At 34.9% G+C, this 22616-nt stretch overlaps 1 protein-coding gene and 1 pseudogene across 3 annotated transcripts in view; one reads left to right on the top strand and one right to left on the bottom strand.

The window, feature by feature from the left end:
• LOC135208037 (ionotropic receptor 21a-like) overlaps nt 1-22616 on the top strand; it is a 102688-nt gene that overhangs the window by 30937 nt on the left and 49135 nt on the right. The gene's annotated exons all lie outside the window — the stretch shown is intronic.
• LOC135208036 (chitooligosaccharidolytic beta-N-acetylglucosaminidase-like) overlaps nt 1-22616 on the bottom strand; it is a 28710-nt pseudogene that overhangs the window by 6061 nt on the left and 33 nt on the right.

The raw sequence follows: 22616 nt of genomic DNA on the forward strand, positions 1-22616 counted from the left end.
AAGGTGTTCACCTGCAAAGATAGTTATTTGTGTTTAAAGGAGGTCACCAGGTAGATTAAACAAAGGAAGACACAAACCTCTTAAATTACTTATACATTCAGCATCTTTCTTTAGACAAGAGAACGAGAGAATATAAGTATAAATTTAGGCAGAGAGGTGTTCGTATGCAGGGATACAGGGGCATCAGGTTGCAGCCAGTCTCTAGTTAGGAGGAGCATTAACTTCCCTCAAAAGTGGAATGTTGAATGTCTTATCGATGACATTTGGCTTCCATGAAATATTAAACTAGGGAGATGCTAATGTAATTTTTTTTAAATTTGAAGACATAAAACGAAAAACATTTATTTATATGTGAGGGTTATGACTAAATGAAAGAAAGAAAAAAAAATATTTACAAAAGAGAGTGGAATTCATCCATAAGAAGACTTAGTAGGCCTACCACATCTGAATCGAACATATTCCTGAAGAATCTTCCGTCGTGTTCAGGAACACCCTTGGCCACGTTGCCCTTGAAGATATCAAAGGCCCTCTGCAAGAGGTCTTTCACCTCCTGCGTCGGTGCCATTGCCTCCTCGAGGGTAAGCCGCGATAAATTGAAGTGCACTGTCTGTGAGAAAAAAAATAACAATTTAAAATGAATATCAGTTACTATGAAATAGTGAATTTTAAGCAAATCTGAAAGGTGACAAATAGAGACAAAGAAAACGAAAAAGGTTAAAACACTAAAGCACAGTTCCTAGTGCAGTGGGTCATTTTGAACATTTCACAATGAAAATTGGAATCAAGCGATCAAGTCCTGAAAATGCTTTTATATGGGTCTTTTTTCACTTATATATGCATGTTTGTTAATTCACAATTATTATCTTGGTGTGTGTAAATCATGTAATCATATCTTCTGTCTAATTTTAAACTTTGCTATTTTATATACATATTAATGAATAAGATATTATAATAGTTTTCCCTCAAAGGCCTTAAGGTCTTTCGTTTTCTATTATTTCTTGAATGTACATAAAAGAAAATGACTCTTTTGAATGGGTAACTAGTCTAAAATATCCACTGGGTTAACACGAATCTAACATAATCATGCTGTACACATAATTGGTTACTTCATGGTGAATCACACAGCATTAATCTTATTCATGACGCGTATACAACCTTATAGAATAAGCCTTAAAACTAAGAACAAGCCTGCCCCAACGGAATAGTAAAATAAAGAATTGCAGATATGAAAGATTTCGCATATCCATTAACAGTGATGACTTAAGTGTCTCCTCAATCAAAGGAACTGAAGAGAGGGTTACTTGCGTGACTCCACAAACAAGGGACTTCTAGGAAGAGTTTATCGAGTGTCACCATAAGCAAGAGAACTCAAGAAAGGTTAATTGAGTGTCCCCACAATCAGGAAAACTCAAGGAAGGGGTACTTGAGTGTTCCCACAAGCCAGGGAAGTCAAGAGAGGGCCACTTACGTAAGTGTCCCCACAAGCAAGGGAACTCAAGGAAGGGTTACCTGAGTGTCTCGTCAAGCAAGGGAACTCAAGAGGGGGTCACTTAAATGTCTTCTCAAGCAATGAACTTGAGGAAGAGTTACTTGAGTGCCCCCACAAGCAATGGAAACCCAAGAAATGGTTGGTGGGGTGTCCCTAAAAGCAAAGAAACTCAACAAGGGTTACTTAAGTGTCTTCTCAAACAAGGGAACTTAAGAAAAGGTTACTTAAGTGTCCCCACAAGCAAGGGAACCCCGGAAAGGGTTAGTGTGGTCTCCCCAAAAGCAAAGGAACTCAAGAAACGTTAACTCAGTGTCATCTCAAGCAAGGGAACTCAAGAAAAGGTTAATTGAGTGCCCCTATAAGCAAGGAAACTCGAGGGATGGTTACCTGGGTGTCTCTGCAAACAAGGAAACTAAAGAAATTTATACTTAACTGTCCCTTTCAAGCAAGGGAAATCGAGGAGGGGTCATTTGAGTATCTCCTTACGCAGGGGAACTCATGGTTACTTGAGTGCCCCCACAAGCAAGGGAACCCAGGAAAGGGTTGGTGTGGTCTCCCCAAAAGCAAATCAACTCAAGAAACGTTAACTCAGTGTCATCTCAAGCAAGGGAACTCAAGGAAAGGTTACTTAAGTGTCCCCACAAGCAAGGGAACTCAAGGAAAGGGTGCAACCCATGTTGTGGGAACAGTGACTATACGGAGTCTTACCTGCTTGCTTATCTGGGTCAGCCTGGTGGGTTTTGGCCAGAGGACGCCATACTCTCCACAGGTCAGCTTACAGGTGGAGAGGCTGCCCTCGTCTTCTTCATTCCAACCTTTCAGGTTTTTGACGCATGTCTCGTTCACACAAGACCAGCTGTATGGGCTTGAGAATCTGAAAGATAAAGGGACATGTATTATTATTGTTATTGTTATTGGGACAGTGGCCTAATACAATGCCAATACAAAATGATATCTACCAAAAGTGACCCTGAGCTGTTTTTAGTTCCAGGAAGGAGCTTCAGTATATTATTATTATTATTATTATTATTATTATTATTATTATTATTATTATTATTATTATTATTATTATTATTATTATTATTAAAGTCCTGAAATGGAGAAGCCAATCCACAATTATGTGTGGGTACAAATATATTTTTATTTATTTCTAAATATGTCTTTCCCACACATAACTTTGAATTTGTCTCTATATTATTATTATTATTATTATTATTATTATTATTATTATTATTATTATTTTTATTTTTTATTTTTTATTTTTATTTTTTTTTATTTTTTTTTTTTTTGCTCTATCACAGTCCTCCAATTCGACGGGTGGTATTTATAGTGTGGGGTTCCGGGTTGCATCCTGCCTCCTTAGGAGTCCATCACTCTTCTACTATTGTGCCGTTTCTAGGATCACACTCTTCTGCATGAGGCCCGGAGCTACTTCAGCCTCTAGTTTTTCTAGATTCCTTTCAGGGATCTTGGGATCGTGCCTAGTGCTCCTATGATTATGGGTACGATTTCCACTGGCATATCCATATCCTTCTTATTTCTATTTTCAGATCTTGATACTTATCCAATTTTTCCCTCTCTTTCTCTTCAACTCTGGTGTCCCATGGTATTGCGACATCAATGAGTGATACTTTCTTCTTGACCTTGTCAATCAACGTCACGTCTGGTCTGTTTTGCACCGTAATCACCCTATCCGTTCTGATACCATAGTCCCCAGAGGATCTTTGCGTGATCGTTTTCATCACTCCTTCAGGTTGTGCTCGTACCACTTATTACTGCAAGGTAGCTGATGTTTCTTGCACAGGCTCCAGTGGAGGGCTTTTGCCTAGCTGAATCATGCCTCTTTTTGTACTGGTTCTGTGCAAGTACCGGGCATTCACTTGCTATGTGGTTTATGGTTTCACTTTCGTATTGCAACTTCCTACATATGGGAGAGATGTTATTTCCGTCTATCGTACTTTGAACATATCTGGTTCTTAGGGCCTGATCTTGTGCCGCTGTTATCATTCCTTCAGTTTCCTTCTTTAGCTCTCCCCTCTGTAGCCATTGCCAATTGTCATCGCTGGGCTAGTTCTTTAGTCTGTCTCATGTATTGTCCGTGCATTGGTTTGTTGTGCCAGTCCTCTGTTCTTTCTGTCTTTCTCCTGTCTCTGTATATTTCTGGGTCTTCGTCTGCTTTTATTAGTCCTTCTTCCCATGCACTCTTTAGCCACTCGTCTTCACTGGTTTTCAGATATTGCCCCAGTGCTCTGTTTTCGATGTTGACGCAGTCCTCTATACTTAGTAGTCCCCTCCCTCCCTCCTTCCTTTCGTGTTATGTATAGTCTGTCCGATTTAGCTCTTGGGTGTAGTGCTTTGTGATTGTCATATGTTTCCTGGTTTTCTGATCTATGCTGCGGAGTTCTGCCTTCGTCCATTCCACTATTCCTGCGCTGTATCTGATTACTGGCCTGCGCCCATGTGTTTATGGCTTTTATCATATTTCCGGCGTTGAGTTTTGACTTGAGTAATCGCCTTTGAGTCTCTGCATATATTCTTTCCTGATCGTGTCCTTCATCTCTTGGTGTTTTATATCTCCTCCTTCCATTATTCCCATTATTATTATTATTATTATTATTATTATTATTATTATTATTATTATTATTATTATTATTATATTATTATTATTATTATTATTATTTATGAGCATTGATGTATAAGATAGAATCTAATATGACCATTGGTTTGCTGAGCAAGCTTCCAAAGTAAATCAAAGATGATGTTAAAGAATTAATGAACTATTGCGCAAAACATTACACCAACATCATCGTCGATATTTGTTACCAATGACCTGAATTTTCGAAACTAGGTCTACAGCATTTCTTAACATAGGCCTACGAGTATGTATGCCTACTTGCAGATAACAATATGGGCTTCTATATTCAACTGTTTGATTAAGTACCTCGGTAAGTCTTTCATTATCATCTGCTATCTTTGATAAGCATAGACCTTTGAGATGCGTGCAACATGGGGTCCGTATCTAGCCAAGAGAAGAAGAAAACTAAAACAAGATTGGTTGAAGAAGTTGGAAGGTGTCTGAACCTAAATGGGGGTTGACAGGACTGTGCGTTGAAGAAAACATAAGCAGTAGGAGAATACTGTGCTACAGTTATTGAGTTGTGTATACTAAATGTGGGAAGAAGAGATCTAATGAGTGCCTCAAAGGGGAAAAAGAACTATCTTCTTAAGCTCAAAAATAGTTCTTCTGAAATAACATCTGTAAAATATTCAGGAATTTACCGGCAAGATGGGAAATTACCAGAGACAAAATTCATTCTTATATGAACGCTATGGTTATGGCCACCAAGTCAGGGAACTTCATTTTAATGCCCTGTCAAACTTATATTTAGGAAATCGGGCGCACTGTTAACCTGCAGGTCAAGATAGGGAAACCTTCAGACTTGTCAGAATCAGCTAGTATAGAAAAACAAAGATTTGGGTTGAAGTTGTATTGATTTTATGCAGTATTGTTGCTTGACAGTTTCTTGACTGTTTTATATTATATTATATATATATATATATAATAGATATGATATATATATCTATATATATATATATATATCTATATATATATCTATCTATGTATATATATATATATATATATATATATATATATATATATATATAAATATATATATATCTACATCTATAGATATATATAGATGATATATCTATATATATATATATATAATATATTAATATATATATATATAATATAAATATATATATCATTCTATATATATAGATATAGATAGCATGATATATATCTATATATAGATTATATATATATCTATATATATATATATATATATATCATCTATATATATATATATCTATATATATATATGATATCTATATATATCTATATATATCATATATATTATATATATAGATATAGATATAGATATATATATTTATAAAGTAATAATATATAATAATTATATATCATAGGATCTATAATATATATGATATATATATATATATATATATATATATATATCATATACCTATATATCTATATATATATAAGATATATATATATATATATATATATATCTATCTATATATAGATATATATATATATATAGATTATATATATATACTTATATTTAATATATATATATATACATTATATACATATATATATATATATATATATATCTATATATAGATATATATATATCTATATATATACAATATAGATATATATATAGATATATTATATAATACTATTATATAATATTATCTATATATATTATCTATATATAAGGATTCCAGGAGAAGATATCAAGCAGCATTCAGCAGGGTCCAACAAACACATCAAAAAGGGCCATATTTATTAGCAAGAGACGTTTCGCACATTATCTATGTGCCATCTCAATCTGTAAGAACAACATAAAATACGTTAAAGTTTAAAAAAAAAAAATAATATTCTATATAAAAAGATTAAGTAAAAGAAAAAAAAAAGTATTTACAAAATTTAAATTAATACAAATTAAAAGGTATATAGTAAAAAAGGAACCAGTTCTCACCAAACCATCCAAAGGAGAAGGAGAAGAACGAATGACCAAAACTTGACACCAACCTACGACTTCAGTTATGCAAGATAAAGAGGAGAAGCGGAAACGTTAGAATTCAAAGAAGGGAACAAGCCGTTTGATGTATAAGGACTCAAGGGTAGTTAGGTAATTGCTATGGCTTGTTCCACCAATAATAGAGAAGTGCTTTTTATTTATTTCAATTTTGCATATGGAGGCATGATTCTTTATATTAGAAAATTCTGGTTTGCTTAATTTTTGACCCGTTCTAAAGCTGTATCCCACATGGCTTACAGTATCTCATCTGCAGTAACTACGGCTTGATCCAACATAAATACCGGGACATCCGGGCACTTGAATTTATTTAAAAACAATGTTGGATCTCCATGAAGGCCTGCAGTTTGTCTTTATAGCCGAAGAATACGCCAATCTTGAGTGGATTGATTGGAATTAAATGCAATTTAAGGCAGCCAAATTCATTTTCGATTATTTGTTTAAGTTTGGCAGAAAACTTGTCGTCAGAGATAAATGGGATAGTGGCATATACATTTTTCTTTAAGACAATTATAGGAGGGCATCGGATTGGAGAAATCTTGTGACAGCAGTCTGTTAATAACTTTATATACCAGTTTTTCAGGATAGGAGTTTCGTAAGAAAAATTTTAACTAAAATAATATCTCATTGTGAAAGAGAGAACCAACTCGAAGAGTAACGTAAAGCCCTGTAACCAAGTGTAAATAGAATTAAGTTTAAAGTTCTTGAAGCATGAACTGTAGAAATTGTTAGCAAGCCCAGTGTATGATTTTTTCCTATACACAGATGTAGTAAATTCACCATTGTCTCTGCTAACATTGATGTCTAAAAAGGGTAAAGAGTTGTTGATTTCCTTTTCGATGGTAAATTTTATATTTCATGTTGACTGTTGATATGGTCCAGAACATCTCTATGCCAGGGTTCTTTGAATAGCGCAAATGTATCATCAACATATCGTCTATAATAGACAGGTTTACACACATCTGGACAGTTAGTTAAAAAGGTTTGTTCTAAAAATGACATAAAAAATATTAGCAAAACACAGGTCCCAATGGGGAGCCCATGGCAACTCCATCGACCTGCGAAAAGAGTTGATCATTAAAAACAAACATTGAGTCTTGCACAGCAAGCTCAAGAAATGTCCTAAAAAGTTGTCTGTTAAAACCGTGAAAAATTACGTGATCGTTATAAAAAATTCTGTCTAAAATAATGCTGATGGTTTCATTTAGAGGCACTTTGTAAAAAGAGATTCTACATCAAAACTTGTCATGTGTAGATCACCATCCTGTAAAACTATTTGTTTCTGGAACTCATAACCATTCTAAGCGAAACGTTGGTTGTTAGCGAAATCACTAAGTAATGAAACAAGGTATTTTGATATAGTATAAGAAGGGCTGTTATAGGCTGCCATAATAGGTCTTGATAGGAACTCCTTCCTTGTGTATCTTAGGGAGACCATATAGAATACTAAAAGATGAACCTGTCACAAATAGTTTCTGATATGTAGTTTCATCCAAAATACCCTCGTCTTTAATTTCTCAAAAACCTGTTAATTTTATCTTCCCTTTTGTAAATATCCAAAAAAGTTTGGTTCTCCATGTGAATGAAATTGGTGTTGTATGCAAGAATGTTATTCACCTTATTCAATATACTCTTGTTTATAAGTAGACAAACACCTTTACCTTTATCCGGTTTGCAAATAACCAAATTATCCCGTTTGCCAAGTTTTTTCAAGATAGTCAAATCCTCTTTCCTGAAGAACGGTGTCCAAGACACTTTTAAATTAGTATAAGTCTTATGCAATAGGAAGGATAACTATGTTGCAAACCACTTAAGTCATTTACCAAGTTCAAACCCTTGAGTCTTTGGAAAAGAATTTCGAAAGGAAATAGAAATCTGCATACTTCGGTCTGTAGGATGGTAGACAAAATCCAAGCCAAATGACAGCAAGAACTCCTCTCTTTTGGAGAGAACATAGTCAGAAAAGTTAAAAATACAATAATTTCTGTGATTAAAATTGGGAGTAACAACACCTAGTGCTCGTAGTTTCTTTTGATGTCGTAATTGTACAGAGGAGACATAATCATTTACAAAGTCGTTAAATAGTTTCTGATACAAAAATCGGTCAACAAATGATAAATCATGAAATAGCTGTTCCCGTAGTTGACAAACAATCGTACGTGTACTTTCAATAAGCTTTTGCTTCGTCTCAATCTCCTTCCTAAGTAGCTCGTCCAAGGCATTTCTGTAAAATTCGATGGGATACATCGAGGTCTTGTAGAGCCTGAATCTGACGACTTCGGGTGTACTCCGTTTAGCAGACAATACTGTAAAAAATCTAGATCACATTTGGCTTTTTCTCCTTTAAGTCAATTTCTCCAACTTCCTAGAGGTGGCCAGGGTCCCTGGTGGATAGCGGTGTCGAAGGAGCTGTGAAAAGTGTTGAACACGGCGAAGTCTGAGCCGGAACGCAAAGAGAAAGACGAAAAGAAGCCGATGCAACATCACGGACGTATTCAAGGATTCCAGGAGAAGATATCAAGCAGCATTCAGCAGGGTCCAACAAACACATCAAAAAGGGCCATATAGTTCAAGAGACGTTTCGCACATTATCTATGTGCATCTTCAATCTGTAAGAACAACATAAAATATGCTAAAGTTTAAAAAAAAATAATATTCTATATAAAAAAAGATTAAGTAAAGAAAAAAAAAGTATTTACAAAACTTAAAATTATACAAATTAAAAGGTATATAAAGAGTAAAAAGGAAACCAGTTCTCACCAAACCATCCAAAGGAGAAGGAGAAGAACGAATGACCAAAACTTGACACCAACCTACGACTTCAGTTATGCAAGATGAGGAGAAGCGAAAACGTTAGAATTCAAAGAAGGAACAAGCCGTTGATGTATAAGGACTCAAGGGTAGTTAGGTAATTGCTATGGCTTGTTCCACCATAATAGAGAAGTGCTTTTTATTTATTTCAATTTTGCATATGGAGGCATGATTCTTTATATTAGAAAATTCTGGTTTGCTTAATTTTTGACCCGTTCTAAAGCTGTATCCCACATGGCTACAGTATCTCATCTGCAGTAACCTACGGCTTGATCCAACATAAATACCGGGACATCCCGGGCACTTGAATTTATAAACAATGTTGGATCTCATGAAGGCCTGCAGTTTGTCTTTATAGCCGAAGAATACGCCAATCTTGAGTGGATTGATTGGAATTAAATGCAATTTAAGGCAGCCAAATTCATTTTCGATTATTTGTTTAAGTTTGGCAGAAAACTTGTCGTCAGAGATAAATGGGATAGTGGCAATATCATTTTTCTTTAAGACATTATAGGAGGGCATCGGATTGGAGAAATCTTGTGACAAGCAGTCTGTTAATAACTTTATATACCAGTTTTTCAGGATAGGAGTTCTGTAAGAAAATTTAACTAAAATAATATCTCATTGTGAAAGAGAGACCAACTCGCAAGAGTAACGTAAAGCCTGTAAACCAAAGTGTAAATAGAATTAAGTTAAAGTTCTTGAAGCATGAACTGTAGAAATTGTTAGCAAGCCCTCGATGTATCCCACCGAATTTTACGAAATGCCTTGGACGAGCTACTTAGGAAGGAGATTGAGACGAAGCAAAAGCTTATTGAAAGAACACGTACGATTGTTTGTCACTACGGGGAACAGCTATTTCATGATTTATCATTTGTTGACGATTTTTGTATCAGAAACTATTTAACGACTTTGTAAATGATTATGTCTCCTCTGTACAATTACGACATCAAAAGAAACTACGAGCACTAGGTGTTGTTACTCCCAATTTTAATCACAGAAATTATTGTATTTTTAACTTTTCTGACTATGTTCTCTCCAAAAGAGAGGAGTTCTTGCTGTCATTTGGCTTGGATTTTTGTCTACCATCCTACAGACCGAAGTATGCAGATTTCTATTTTCCTTTCGAAATTCTTTTCCAAAGACTCAAGGGTTGAACTTGGTATGAAAAAAATACTTAAGTGGTTTGCAACATAAGTTATCCTTCCTATTGCATAAGACTTATACTAATTTAAAAGTGTCTTGGACACCGTTCTTCAGGAAAGAGGATTTGACTATCTTGAAAAAACTTGGCAAACGGGATAATTTGGTTATTTGCAAACCGGATAAAGGTAAAGGTGTTGTACTACTTAATAAACAAGAGTATATTGATAAGGTGAATAACATTCTTGCAGACAACACCAAATTTCATTCACATGGAGAACCAAACTTTTTGGATATTTACAAAAGGGAAGATAAAATTAAACAGGTTTTTGAGAAAATTAAAGAACGAGGGTATTTGGATGAAACTACATATCAGAAACTATTGTGACAGGTTCATCTTTTAGTATTCTATATGGTCTCCTAAGATACACAAGGAAGGAGTTCCTATCAGACCTATTATGGCAGCCTATAACAGCCCTTCTTATACTATATCAAAATACCTTGTTTCATTACTTAGTGATTTCGCTAACAACCAACTTTCGCTTAAGAATGGTTATAGTTCCAGAAACAAATAGTTTTTACAGGATGGTGATCTACACATGACAAGTTTTTGATGTAGAATCTCTTTTTACAAATGTGCCTCTAATGAAACCATCAGCATTATTTTAGACAGAATTTTTTATGACGATCACGTAATTTTTCACGGTTTTAACAGACAACTTTTTAGGACATTTCTTGAGCTTGCTGTGCAAGACTCAATGTTTGTTTTTAATGGTCAACTCTTTTCGCAGGTCGATGGAGTTGCCATGGGCTCCCCATTGGGACCTGTGTTTGCTAATATTTTTATGTCATTTTTAGAACAAACCTTTTTAACTAACTGTCCAGATGTGTGTAAACCTGTCTATTATAGACGAATATGATGATACATTTGCGCTATTCAAAGAACCCTGGCATAGAGAGATGTTTCTGGACCATATCAACAGTCAACATGAAAATATAAAATTTACCATCGAAAAGGAAACCAACAACTCTTTACCCTTTTTAGACATCAATGTTAGCAGAGACAATGGTGATTTACGACAATCTGTGTATAGGAAAAAATCATACACTGGGCTTGCTAACAATTTCTACAGTTCATGCTTCAGAACTTTAAACTTAATTCTATTTACACTTTGGTTTACAGGGCTTTACGTTACTCTTCGAGTTGGTCTCTCTTTCACAATGAGATATTATTTTTTAGTTAAATTTTTCTTACAGAACTCCTATCCTGAAAAAACTGGTATATAAAGTCCAATTAACAGACTGCTGTCACAAGATTTCTCCAATCCGATTGCCCTCCTATAATGTCTTAAAGAAAAAATGTATAGCCACTATCCCATTTATCTCTGACGACAAGTTTTCTGCCAACTTAAACAATAATCGAAAATGAATTTGGCTGCCTTAAAAAATTGCATTTAATTCAATCAATCCACTCAAGATTGGCGTAATTCTTCGGCTATAAAGACAAACTGCAGGCCTTCATGAGATCCAACATTGTTTATAAATTCAAGTGCGGATGTCCGGTATTTATGTTGGATCAAGCCGTAGGTTACTGCAGATGAGATACTGTAGCCATGTGGGATACAGCTTAGAACGGGTCAAAAATTAAGCAAACCAGAATTTTCTAATATAAAGAATCATGCCTCCATATGCAAAATGAAATAAATAAAAAGCACTCTCTATTATTGGTGGAACAAGCCATAGCAATTACCTAACTACCCTTGAGTCCTTATACATCAAAACGGCCTGTTCCTTTCTTTGAATTCTAACGTTTCCGCTTCTCCTCTTATCTTGCATAACTGAAGTCGTAGGTTGGTGTCAAGTTTTGGTCATTCGTTCTTCTCCTTCTCCTTTGGATGGTTTGGTGAGAACTGGTTTCCTTTTTTACTATATACCTTTTAATTTGTATTAATTTTAAATTTTGTAATACTTTTTTTTTTCTTTACTTAATCTTTTTTATATAGAATATTATTTTTTTAAACTTTAACGTATTTATGTTGTTCTTACAGATTGAAGATGCACATAGATAATGTGCGAAACGTCTCTTGCTAATAAATATGGCCCTTTTGATGTGTTTGTTGGACCCTGCTGAATGCTGCTATATATATATATATATATATATATATATATATATATATATAGATGTATATGTATGTATGTATTACACACACACACACACACACAAACATATATATATATATATATATAAATATATATATATATATATATACATATATATATGTATGTATATATATATATATATATATATATATATATATATATATATATATATATATATATATATATGTATAACTGAACCACGAAAGTTAGGAACGTGATAAATCCATAAATAAAGATATATGCCATGAAGGAAACAAAATAAACGACGCAGTATCCGCGAGTCCTTTCGATGTTTAAACGTCCTTTACTAAGCAGATGAACTGACATACATGAGGAAAAAGACAGAACAATAAGATTCGTATAACTGACAGATAGGGATTATAAAGAGATTAGTACCTAGAATCCGACACACCTGGAAGCTGAGTGAGTAACCTTCCCAAACAAGCATAAACATGGGTGCAATTAAAAGTTTAAGACAATCATCTCAGATACAAGGACAAGACAATTAAAGGATTATAGGTGACAGCTATTCAGAAACTTTGGTAAACAAACCATATTCACAATACATGTTAGACATACATTACAACGAAGATAATTCTAAGGCAACGGGAACTTTTTTTTATTTAAGTCTGTAATTATATCTTTGAGGTCATTCTTAAACATGTTACAAATACAAGGGTCTAAATGAAAAAGGCCATGACTAACATTGAAATTACAATGAAAAGTAAGTTGTATTAAAGCAGATTCTAAAAGATTTCGTGATAAGACATTTCTTGACCTTGCAATTACTGAACTACCAACCCAATTTATTCAGTGGTTGTTTTCACTTAAATGAATGAATATTGCATTAGATGTTTGCCCAGTTTTTACAGAATATTTATGCTGGCTTAGCCTTACTTCTAAGCCCTTGCTAGACTGTCCGAGATAAAATGAGGGACAATCCATACATGAAATTTTATATATTATGTTGTTGCTTTCCCTGGGGACATTTTTTATTAACATTCCTTTTAGTGTGTTATTATAGGAAAAAACAAGGTTGACATTAAAAGCTTTTAACAATGATTTAATGGTTCCAAATCCGTTCAAATATGGCAAACTGAGAATGTTCGTAGAATTTTCTTTCTGCGTGTTACTTACACTATAAAACTTTTTGTGGGCTTTATTATAACAAATATCTAATATATGTGAAGGATAGAATAAATCTTTCCCTATTTTTCTTATGTATTCAATTTCTATATCCAAATATTGTGGACTGACAATGCGCAATGCTCGTAAAAACATAGAAGAAAAAATTGATATTTTTATGTTAAGATGGTGGCCTGAGAAGAAATGAACATAATATATAAAATTCCATGTATGAATTGTCCCTCCTTTTATCTCGGACAGTCGAGCAAGGGCTTAGAAGTAAGATTAAGCCAGCATAAATATTCTGTAAAAACTGGGCAAACATCTAATGCAATATTCATTCATTTTAAATGAAAACAACCACCGAAATAAATGGGTTGGTAGTTCAGTAATTGCAAGGTCAAGAGATGTCTTATCACGAAATCTTTTAGAATCTCGGAATGCTTTAATACAAACTTACTTTCATTGTAATTTCAATGTTAGTCGTGGCCTTTTTCATTTAGACCCTTGTATTTGTAACATGTTTAAGAATGACCTCAAGATATAATTACAGACTTAAATAAAAATTAGTTGCTATAGAGTTATCTTCGTTGTAATGTATGAACATGTATTGTGAATATGTATTGTGAATATGGTTTTGTCTACCAAAGTTCTGAATAGCTGTCACCTATAATCCTTTAATTGTCTTGCCCTTGTATCTGAGATGATTGTCTTAAACTTTTAATTGCACCCATTGTTTATGCTTGTTTGGGAAGGTTACTGATATTCCAGGTGTGTCGGATTCTAGGTACTAATCTCTTTATAATCCCTATCTGTCAGTTATACGAATCTTCTTGTTCTGTCTTTTTCCTCATGTAAGTCAGTTTCATCTGCTTATTAAAGGACATTTAAAAAACGTTGAAAGGTCTTACGGATACTCGTCGTTTATTTTCCTTCGTGGCATATATCTTTATATATATAGTGATATATATATATATATAATATATATATATATATATATTATATATATATATATATATTATCAATAGAGGGATCCACAGTAATATCCTTGTTTATCTAGATATAATATGTTTATAACAAGGATATTACTGTGGATCCCTCTATTGATTTATTAGAAGCACGATACAGTGTTTTTATTTTGCATATATATATATATATATATATATATATATATATATATATATATATATATATATTATATATATTATATAATATATATATATATATATATATATATATTTTATATATAAGTATTTAATTAGGGAGACAAACAAAAGTTACCACAAAAATAGTCTCTTTTATGCAACAGTTTCAAGGTAACTATTTTCATCACCATGTATTTTTGGAAAACACACATAAACTTCCGAAGCAAAAATTGAACTGAAACTAACAGAAGACCAGCAAATGAATAAATATCACTAAAAATAGAAATAACAAACAGAGAATACTTACCGGAAAGACGAAAGAGCAGAGTGAAGTATCGAAGATGTGAATAAAAGTGACAACACTAACTGGTTCCTCACATTTCTGGAATCCGCCATTATGCCTCCTGGAAAGGAAGACAAGAAGGTGATTACATCTCTCTCTCTCTCTCTCTCTCTCTCTCTCTCTCCAGACAAATCTCTCTCTTTTACTTTTGGTATAATGTGATGCCTCTCTCTTTCTCTTTTTACCTACCCTTGGCACAGTAAGATTCTGTACATGCCAGTCTCTCTCTCTCTCTCTCTCTCTCTCTGTCAGTGTATTAACCCCTTTCTTTCTTGTTTAGCTCTCCGTCTGTCGTCTGTCTGTCTGTCTCTCTCTCTCTCTCCTTCCTTTATTCGTTATGGACTCCTCTCCCTCACTCAAGGTATCTGTCACTCCCTATGTTCATTGAAAATCTCTCTCTCTCTCTCTCTCTCTCTCTCTCTCTCTCTCTCTCTCTCTGTCTCATGCCGTATAAGGTAACTGAATGTTGGGCGGAGAAGAAGCAAGGTCTACCTCTCTGGGAAAAAAATTATATTATCATCATTATTATAATTATTATTATTATTATTATTATTACAAACGACAAAAATCTCTCCCCGTAAAAAGACAAATAACTTTAAAGAAACTTACAGCCGAATTGAAGGCTTAAAAAAATCAACTTTCCTTTCCTCCCGTATTTGGTCGAAAGTGAGAGTAAGAACTCTCTCTCTCTCTCTCTCTCTCTCTCTCTCTCTCTCTCTCTCTCTCTCTCTCTCCTTTGGCTGCGAACTTGTAATAGAGAATGTGGGTAATTCACTGCGTTGGTTAGTATACTCATTTATACAATAATATTTCCCCCCCCTCTCTCTCTCGCAAATCATTATCATTTCAGTGAGTATCCTGCCTAGAGGCTATAAACACCTCCCCCCAAACCCCCAAAAAACCCCCACCATCCCACAATCATCCCCGCACAACCCGTCCCCATACCCACCCCCCCCCAAACCACCCCCACATTACCCCGCGGCACGGGTCGCAGAGTATTGTGGCAGAGCTTAGTATACGTATGTGTTTCGTGGATGACGTCAAATCTGTTGTTTCCGATGCTGGCTCAAACGAAGTCCGTTCCCGTCGTGCTTAAATCATCTGTCTGTTTGTGTATGAGTTTTGTCTTCTATGTTGTCTCAATAATAATAATAAATAATAATAATAATAATAATAATAATAATAATAATAATAATAATAATTAAGAGGGAGACATCTGACGGCAGCAAACGTTGAAAATTTTAATTTGTTTGGGCTATCACAGTCCTCCAATTCGAAGGGTGGTATTCATAGTGTGGGGTTCCGGGTTGCATCCTGCCTTCTTAGGAGTCCATCATTTTTCCTACTACGTGCGCTGTTTCCAGGAGCACACTCTTGAGTCCTGGAGCTACTTCAGCCTCTAGTTTTTCCAGATTCCTTTTCAGGGATCTTGGGATCGTGCCTAGTGTTCCTATAATTATGGGTACAATTTCCACTGGCATATCCCAAATCCTTCTTATTTCTATTTTCAGGTCTTGATACTTATCCATTTTTTCCTTTCTTTCTTTTTTCACAACTTAGTGTCCCATGGTATTGCGACATCAATGAGTGATGCTATTTTTTTCTTGATTTTGTCAATCAACGTCATGCTGGTCTATTTTGCACCCGTATCACCCTATCTGTTCTGATAAACCATAGTCCAAGAGGATCATTGCCTGATCATTTTCTATCACGCCCTCAGGTTGGTGCTCGTACCAATTATTACTGCAAGGTAGCTGGTGTTTCTTGCCTCTTTTTGTATTAGTGCCTGACATTCGCTTGCTATATGGTTTATGGTCTCGTTTTTCATATTGCACCTCCTGCATATGGGTGAGATGTTATTTCCAGCTATCGTCCTTTGAACATATCTGGTTCTTAGGGCCTGATCTTGTGCCGCTGTTATCATTCCTTCAGTTTCCTTCTTGAGCTCTCCCCTCTGTAACCATTGCCATGTTTCATCGCTGGCTAGTTCTTTAGTTTGTCTCATGTACTGTCCGTGCATTGGTTTGCTGTGCCATTTCTCTGTTCTGTTTGTCATTCTCCTGTCTCTGCATATTTCTGAGTCCTCGTCTACTTTTATCAGTCTTCTTCCCATGCACTCTTTAGCCACTCGTCTTCACTGGTTTTCAGATATTGCCCCCGTGCTCTGTTCTCGATGTTGACACAGTCCTCTATGCTTAGTAGTCCCTCCTTTCTTCCTCCTTCCTTTCGTGTTATGTATATGTTTCCTAGTTTTCTGGTCTATTATTATTATTATTATTATTATTATTATTATTATTATTATTATTATTATTAGAAACACACAAACACGTGTGGAACAGAAATATATGTTTGATTCACATCACGATAATAATAATAATACGTAAATCTAGGGTCCTTTTACTCCAAATGGATAAAGCAAATTCCACCCCCTTTACCTTGACTTCCAAGAGAGAAATCGTTCCCTGTTCATGGCGAACTCTCTGAAAATATTTTGGCTTTAGAAAACGACGGTTGTATCAGGCTGCGTTTTTTTTTTACGAGGACAGTTACAAGGATCTACTTCCGTTTATGTCAAATGGTAATTGTTTTTCTGGTGTTTTTATATTTTCTTAGTTTTTGTTTTGTGTTGTTTTTTTTGCCCTATTTATTTCCTCATTTTGAAGGTTTTTTTCGTTTTATCCATGATCTTTTCTTTATTTTATGTTTTCTTATTTGTTTTTTTGTCTTTTATTTATTTCATTATTAATTTCAGGTTAGGTTTATATATTTCTACGAATCAATCTATCTGTATATATGTATATCAATTTTTTACATATTAATATATATATATATATATATATTATATATATATATTATTATATATATATATATATATATATATATATATATATATATATATATATATATATATGACTGGTAAAAATGTTCTGTTACAACAGAATTCCATCTAATAAAAGGAGCCCATAAAAAAACGCCAAGAAAAATATAGAGATAATACCCATATTTCAGAGACTGCTGTCTCTGAAATATAGTATTTTCTCTCTATATTTTACCTTTTTTATGGGCTCCTTTTATTATATATATATATATATATATATATATATATATATATATATATATATGTGATTATTATAAATGAAAGAAAAATTTGTCTACTCTAAAATAGAGACAGACAGATTTATTCTAAGTGACAGAGAAAATAAACATTTAAGAATCACAGAGAGAGAGAGAGAGAGAGAGAGAGAGAGAGAGAGAGAGAAGAGCGAGCAGAAACTTCTGAATGGACGCCATGCAAATGAAGATCTCTTGACGTTGGCTCAAGGCCTCACACACCTCCCTCGATCTTTGACCTCTCCTCCCCCTCGGGAGAGGCAGAGAGGTAAGTTTACCCTATTCCCACAGGTGAATGTCTTTCTTTTCTCTTCTCACACGTCTTTCACAACTGTCGTTCTTATGAAATTCCATTAGGAATAAATTCCCGACAGGAAATACTGCATGTTTATTTTCGTTGGATTTTTCTAGATTTAAAGATTTAATTCCCGTGAGTGTTTTTTTTTGGGGGGTGGCTGCGCCGATGCAACAGATAGGGACAATATATATATATTATATATAAATAATATATATATATATATATATATATATATATATATATATATATATATATATATATATATACATTTGTTCCATGTTAACGATCTATGTCTACGTGAACGAAGCACTCTGTCTTTTGTTGATTTTATTATCTTTCAAACTTTGTTCAACAAAAATATTTCTGACCACATTTCTCGCATCCAACAATGTCACTGTATAAAATTGCAAATCTTGGTATCTGTGTTCCCATCCTTAACCAACGTGTGAGTTCAATTTTTAATTGTTCTTTTTGTCTTATCTAAACGTGAAGATTTTGTACTATCCTTGGTGTTGGACTTCTGCTTGTCATGCTACAAACCTAATTATAACAGAGTTTTGCTACCACTTGAGTCACTATACCATAGACTCCTTCAACAACCACTTAAATTTGACACGAGTAAACTACAATCTCAGCTATCAGAAATCACTCAAAGAACTTTCAAGATTATTACCACTGGTTGGACTCCTCTCTATCTCTCTCTCTCTCTCTCCTCTCTCTCTCTCACTCTCTCTCTCTCTCTCTCTCTCTCTCTCTATATATATATATATATATATATATATATATATATATATATATATATATATATATATATAGATATATATATATATATATATATATAAATCTTTGAATCTAAGGCCAATTACAGATGTATGACAGTTATTAAGACACGAAATCACTTAGTATCGAATTCACTGCTAATCGGGAATAACTTCCACCCAGGGGAATTATATATATTTGACAAGTGTATCTGGCCCGGCTAGGGGTCGAACCTGTGCGTTTTGTTTAGAAACAGTGCATGTGTGCGTGTGTGTGTTTCTGTGTGTATGTGTATTTAACGTGTATAAGAACATGTTTATATATTCATTTAAATGAATGCTATGTTTATTTTGTTAAATATTGATAATTATATCTTCAATTTAAATCCTTATGCAGAATATTGTCTATGTTATTATTATCAATTATTATTATCAGAAATTTCTACAGGAAAAGGTAAAGACAAAGAGGGCACCGAAATCAGAGTTAATCTCAAACGAACATATTCATCCATGACCTCAGTAAATGCGACGTCATCACAGTGACGTCATGGCCTCCTGAAAAGCGCGTTCCATGACTCTGCGTCACGAACGGAAATAGAAATCTCCTCACAGGGCGGATTTGTTTTCGGGAGACACACCCACTGAACGTGCCAAGGAGCCGCAATGGAATATATATACAAATATCTGCCTTTAGATGAAGAGGCCGTCGGGACTGGCAATCTAGAATACCCTTCCGATGCTTAGGGGCAAAAATGAAAGGATCGGTGGATTGGTCACTTGCAGGAGTTCGGTCTGTGACTGTGAAGGGGTAGACTGAAGGGTGATACGACGGAGCCTGATGATTGTCCCTTGATACTATTGCTTTTTAGTAAACCTCTCTCTCTCTCTCTCTCTCTCTCTCTCTCTCTCTCTCTCTCTCTCTCTCTCTCAATCTGTTTTATCTTTTCCTACTCTCTTTGGTTTCAGTTTATTTAGAACATCTCTTTCTTGGTCATTCTGGTTGCCTTTTCTCTCGTCTATGTCTAGTTATGTCTTTCTTTTTTCATCTTTCTCTCTCTCTCTGTTTTGTCTATCTTATTGTCATTAAGGTGAATTATACCAATAGACACTAAGTTAAAGATGGGTATTTTTCACTATCGCCTTCAGAAACTCCCCCCTCCCCCCAAAAAAATAATAAATAATTAGATAAATAAAAACCTTTGCATCTTCCACGAGAAACTCTTTCTTTCCCTCAGAGGCTGACATAGCTGACGACTTGATGGCTCTTTATTTCATTGTCCAAAAGTTCCTGTCCGAAATTGCATGTATCTTTATTCTCGAAGTCTGGTGACAATTGCGCCCTTTTATCAATGTCCTAAAGTTGAGTGGTGACCTGATGTCTCGGTTTACCTTAGGGGGAAAACTTGGCCTTTATTCAGTGTCCAAAAGTTCCTGTCCGAAATTGCATGTATCTTTTTTCTCGAAGTCTGGAGACAATTGCGCCCTTTTATCAAAGTCCTAAAGTAGGTCAGTTCTCTTTCTTAGGATCAAAATTATATGGCCATTTTCTAGCTCAGGTGTTCAGTGTCCCGTGATATAAATGTCTAAAAATTAATTACCCACTCTCTTGGACGTCTAATATACGTCTAAAGGTATAGACATCCCTATCCTCGAAGTCAAAATTAACCAAATATTTGTAGCCTTGTCTAAAAGTTACAAGATTGTTTTCCTGAGACTTATTCATTGCTTCCTCTTTACGAAGTCTAACATATGTCTAAACATCTCGAACATCTAAAAGAACCAAGTATGTTTACCTGTGTTTAAAAGTCTAAAAGTTACAAGGTCTTTCTCTTATATACGTCTGAAGGTATAGACATCTAAAAGAACCAAGTATTTGTAGCCTTTGCTGAAAGTCTAAAGTGATATTGGTCTTGTTCCTACACTTATTATTTCTCCTTACTTTGGATGTCTAATACATGTCTAAAGCTATAGACATTCCCACCCTCCAAGTGTAGAAGAACCAAAATTATTTAGCCGTTGTCTGAAAGGTACAAGATCTTTTTTCCAGACATGTTAATTCTTGGATGTCTCATATACGTCTAAAGGTACAGACATCCCCATCTCGAAGTCTGAAACCATAGACCTACCGGTTACTCCCTCTCTTTGACATCTTGTATGCGTCTAAAGGTACATACATCCCCATCCTGGAAGTCTACAAGCACAAAGTATACGCACCCATCGTCTACAAGTCTAAAAGTCGTCTAAAAGTGACAAGATCTTCTTCCTAAACTTTCAGAAAACTTCAAACCCCTTGTGTCATAGCTGTACGAAAAGAAGGCTCATCTATGCCTTGACCCCGTGTACCCACTAAGGCGTAGTATTTGCATACCAAAACAATCGCCTGGATACCCCTCAAGGATTTTGTCCATGACGTGATGCCCTCTGAAGGAGGCTGAGCGCCGTGTAGGATTTCTCTTCTGCGTAGGATTTCGACATCGAGGTAGGGAGGATGTTTTGCTTTAGTGATAACAGCGATGGTGGTGAGAGTAATGAGTCGTTATAAACAAATAGCTGGGTATGCAACATCTCTCATTTTCATCCCGATGTACATACATTTGCGCATGTCTCTCTCTCTCTCTCCTCTCCTCTCTCTCTCTCTCTCTCCTCTACATTTATCTTCTCTTTCATATGCATTAATAGCTCTTAGCTTATTTCATGTTTCTCTCTCACTCTCTCTCTGCGTTGGTTAGTATACTCGTATATACAGTGATATCTCTCTCTCTCTCTCTCTCTCTCTCTCTCTCTCTAAATACATCTATTTCCTCTTACATTAGCCTCGACAACTCTACACTCACTTCATGACTCTCTCTCTCTCTCTCTCTCTCTCGGGTTTATAAGTCAAGGATAGAACTTTATTCTGAGGTCGCCTCGCCTTCGTAAGTAACCTCTGGCATACGAAATATATTTTTTCCCTTTGAGAGAAAACGTCACCGTTATATCCACAGTTATAGCCACAGTTGTATCCACAATCCAGAGAAAAGGGGATTGAAGCTTTGATGTCATAATGCTTAAATACGATTACAAACGCTTTCATAAGCTTATCTAATCGACCGTTCAATTCGTATCAAGCTTGATTTAGGAAAACATTTTGGTCTTTGAAAACCCGATCGGTTGTGATGCTTTTTCTTTGATTTGTATTCAATATTTTAAGATGACGAGAACTTGACAAGTATTCTTGATTGCCCTTCATTATCTACTTATTTTTTTCTATTAATTTCCTGGCCTCGTTGATAACCACATCCGCTTGTCAAGTATAAGTATATTTCCATGTACTCGCTAAATGTTGCATGATAAAGACACTGCAGTATCAGCCATCTTCAACGTCATCGAGGCATTTCCAATTATTCAGTAACTTTTGCATCCTAAAAGCACAGCCACTGGTCATCCATCTTCACTATCCACTGGGCGTTCCCAAAACAAAGTAACCCGTATTTCTCGTTACCTTCCAAAACGGCGGTTAATGCAAGGCGTCTCCTAATGGTAATCCTCTAAGGCGGGAAGGAGGAGAAGTCACTGGACATGCGCAGTACCGCCTCCACAATGATGCACACAGGTCCACTCGC

This window comes from Macrobrachium nipponense, chromosome 34, assembly GCF_015104395.2.
Source record: "Macrobrachium nipponense isolate FS-2020 chromosome 34, ASM1510439v2, whole genome shotgun sequence".
Lineage (NCBI taxonomy): Eukaryota > Metazoa > Arthropoda > Malacostraca > Decapoda > Palaemonidae > Macrobrachium > Macrobrachium nipponense.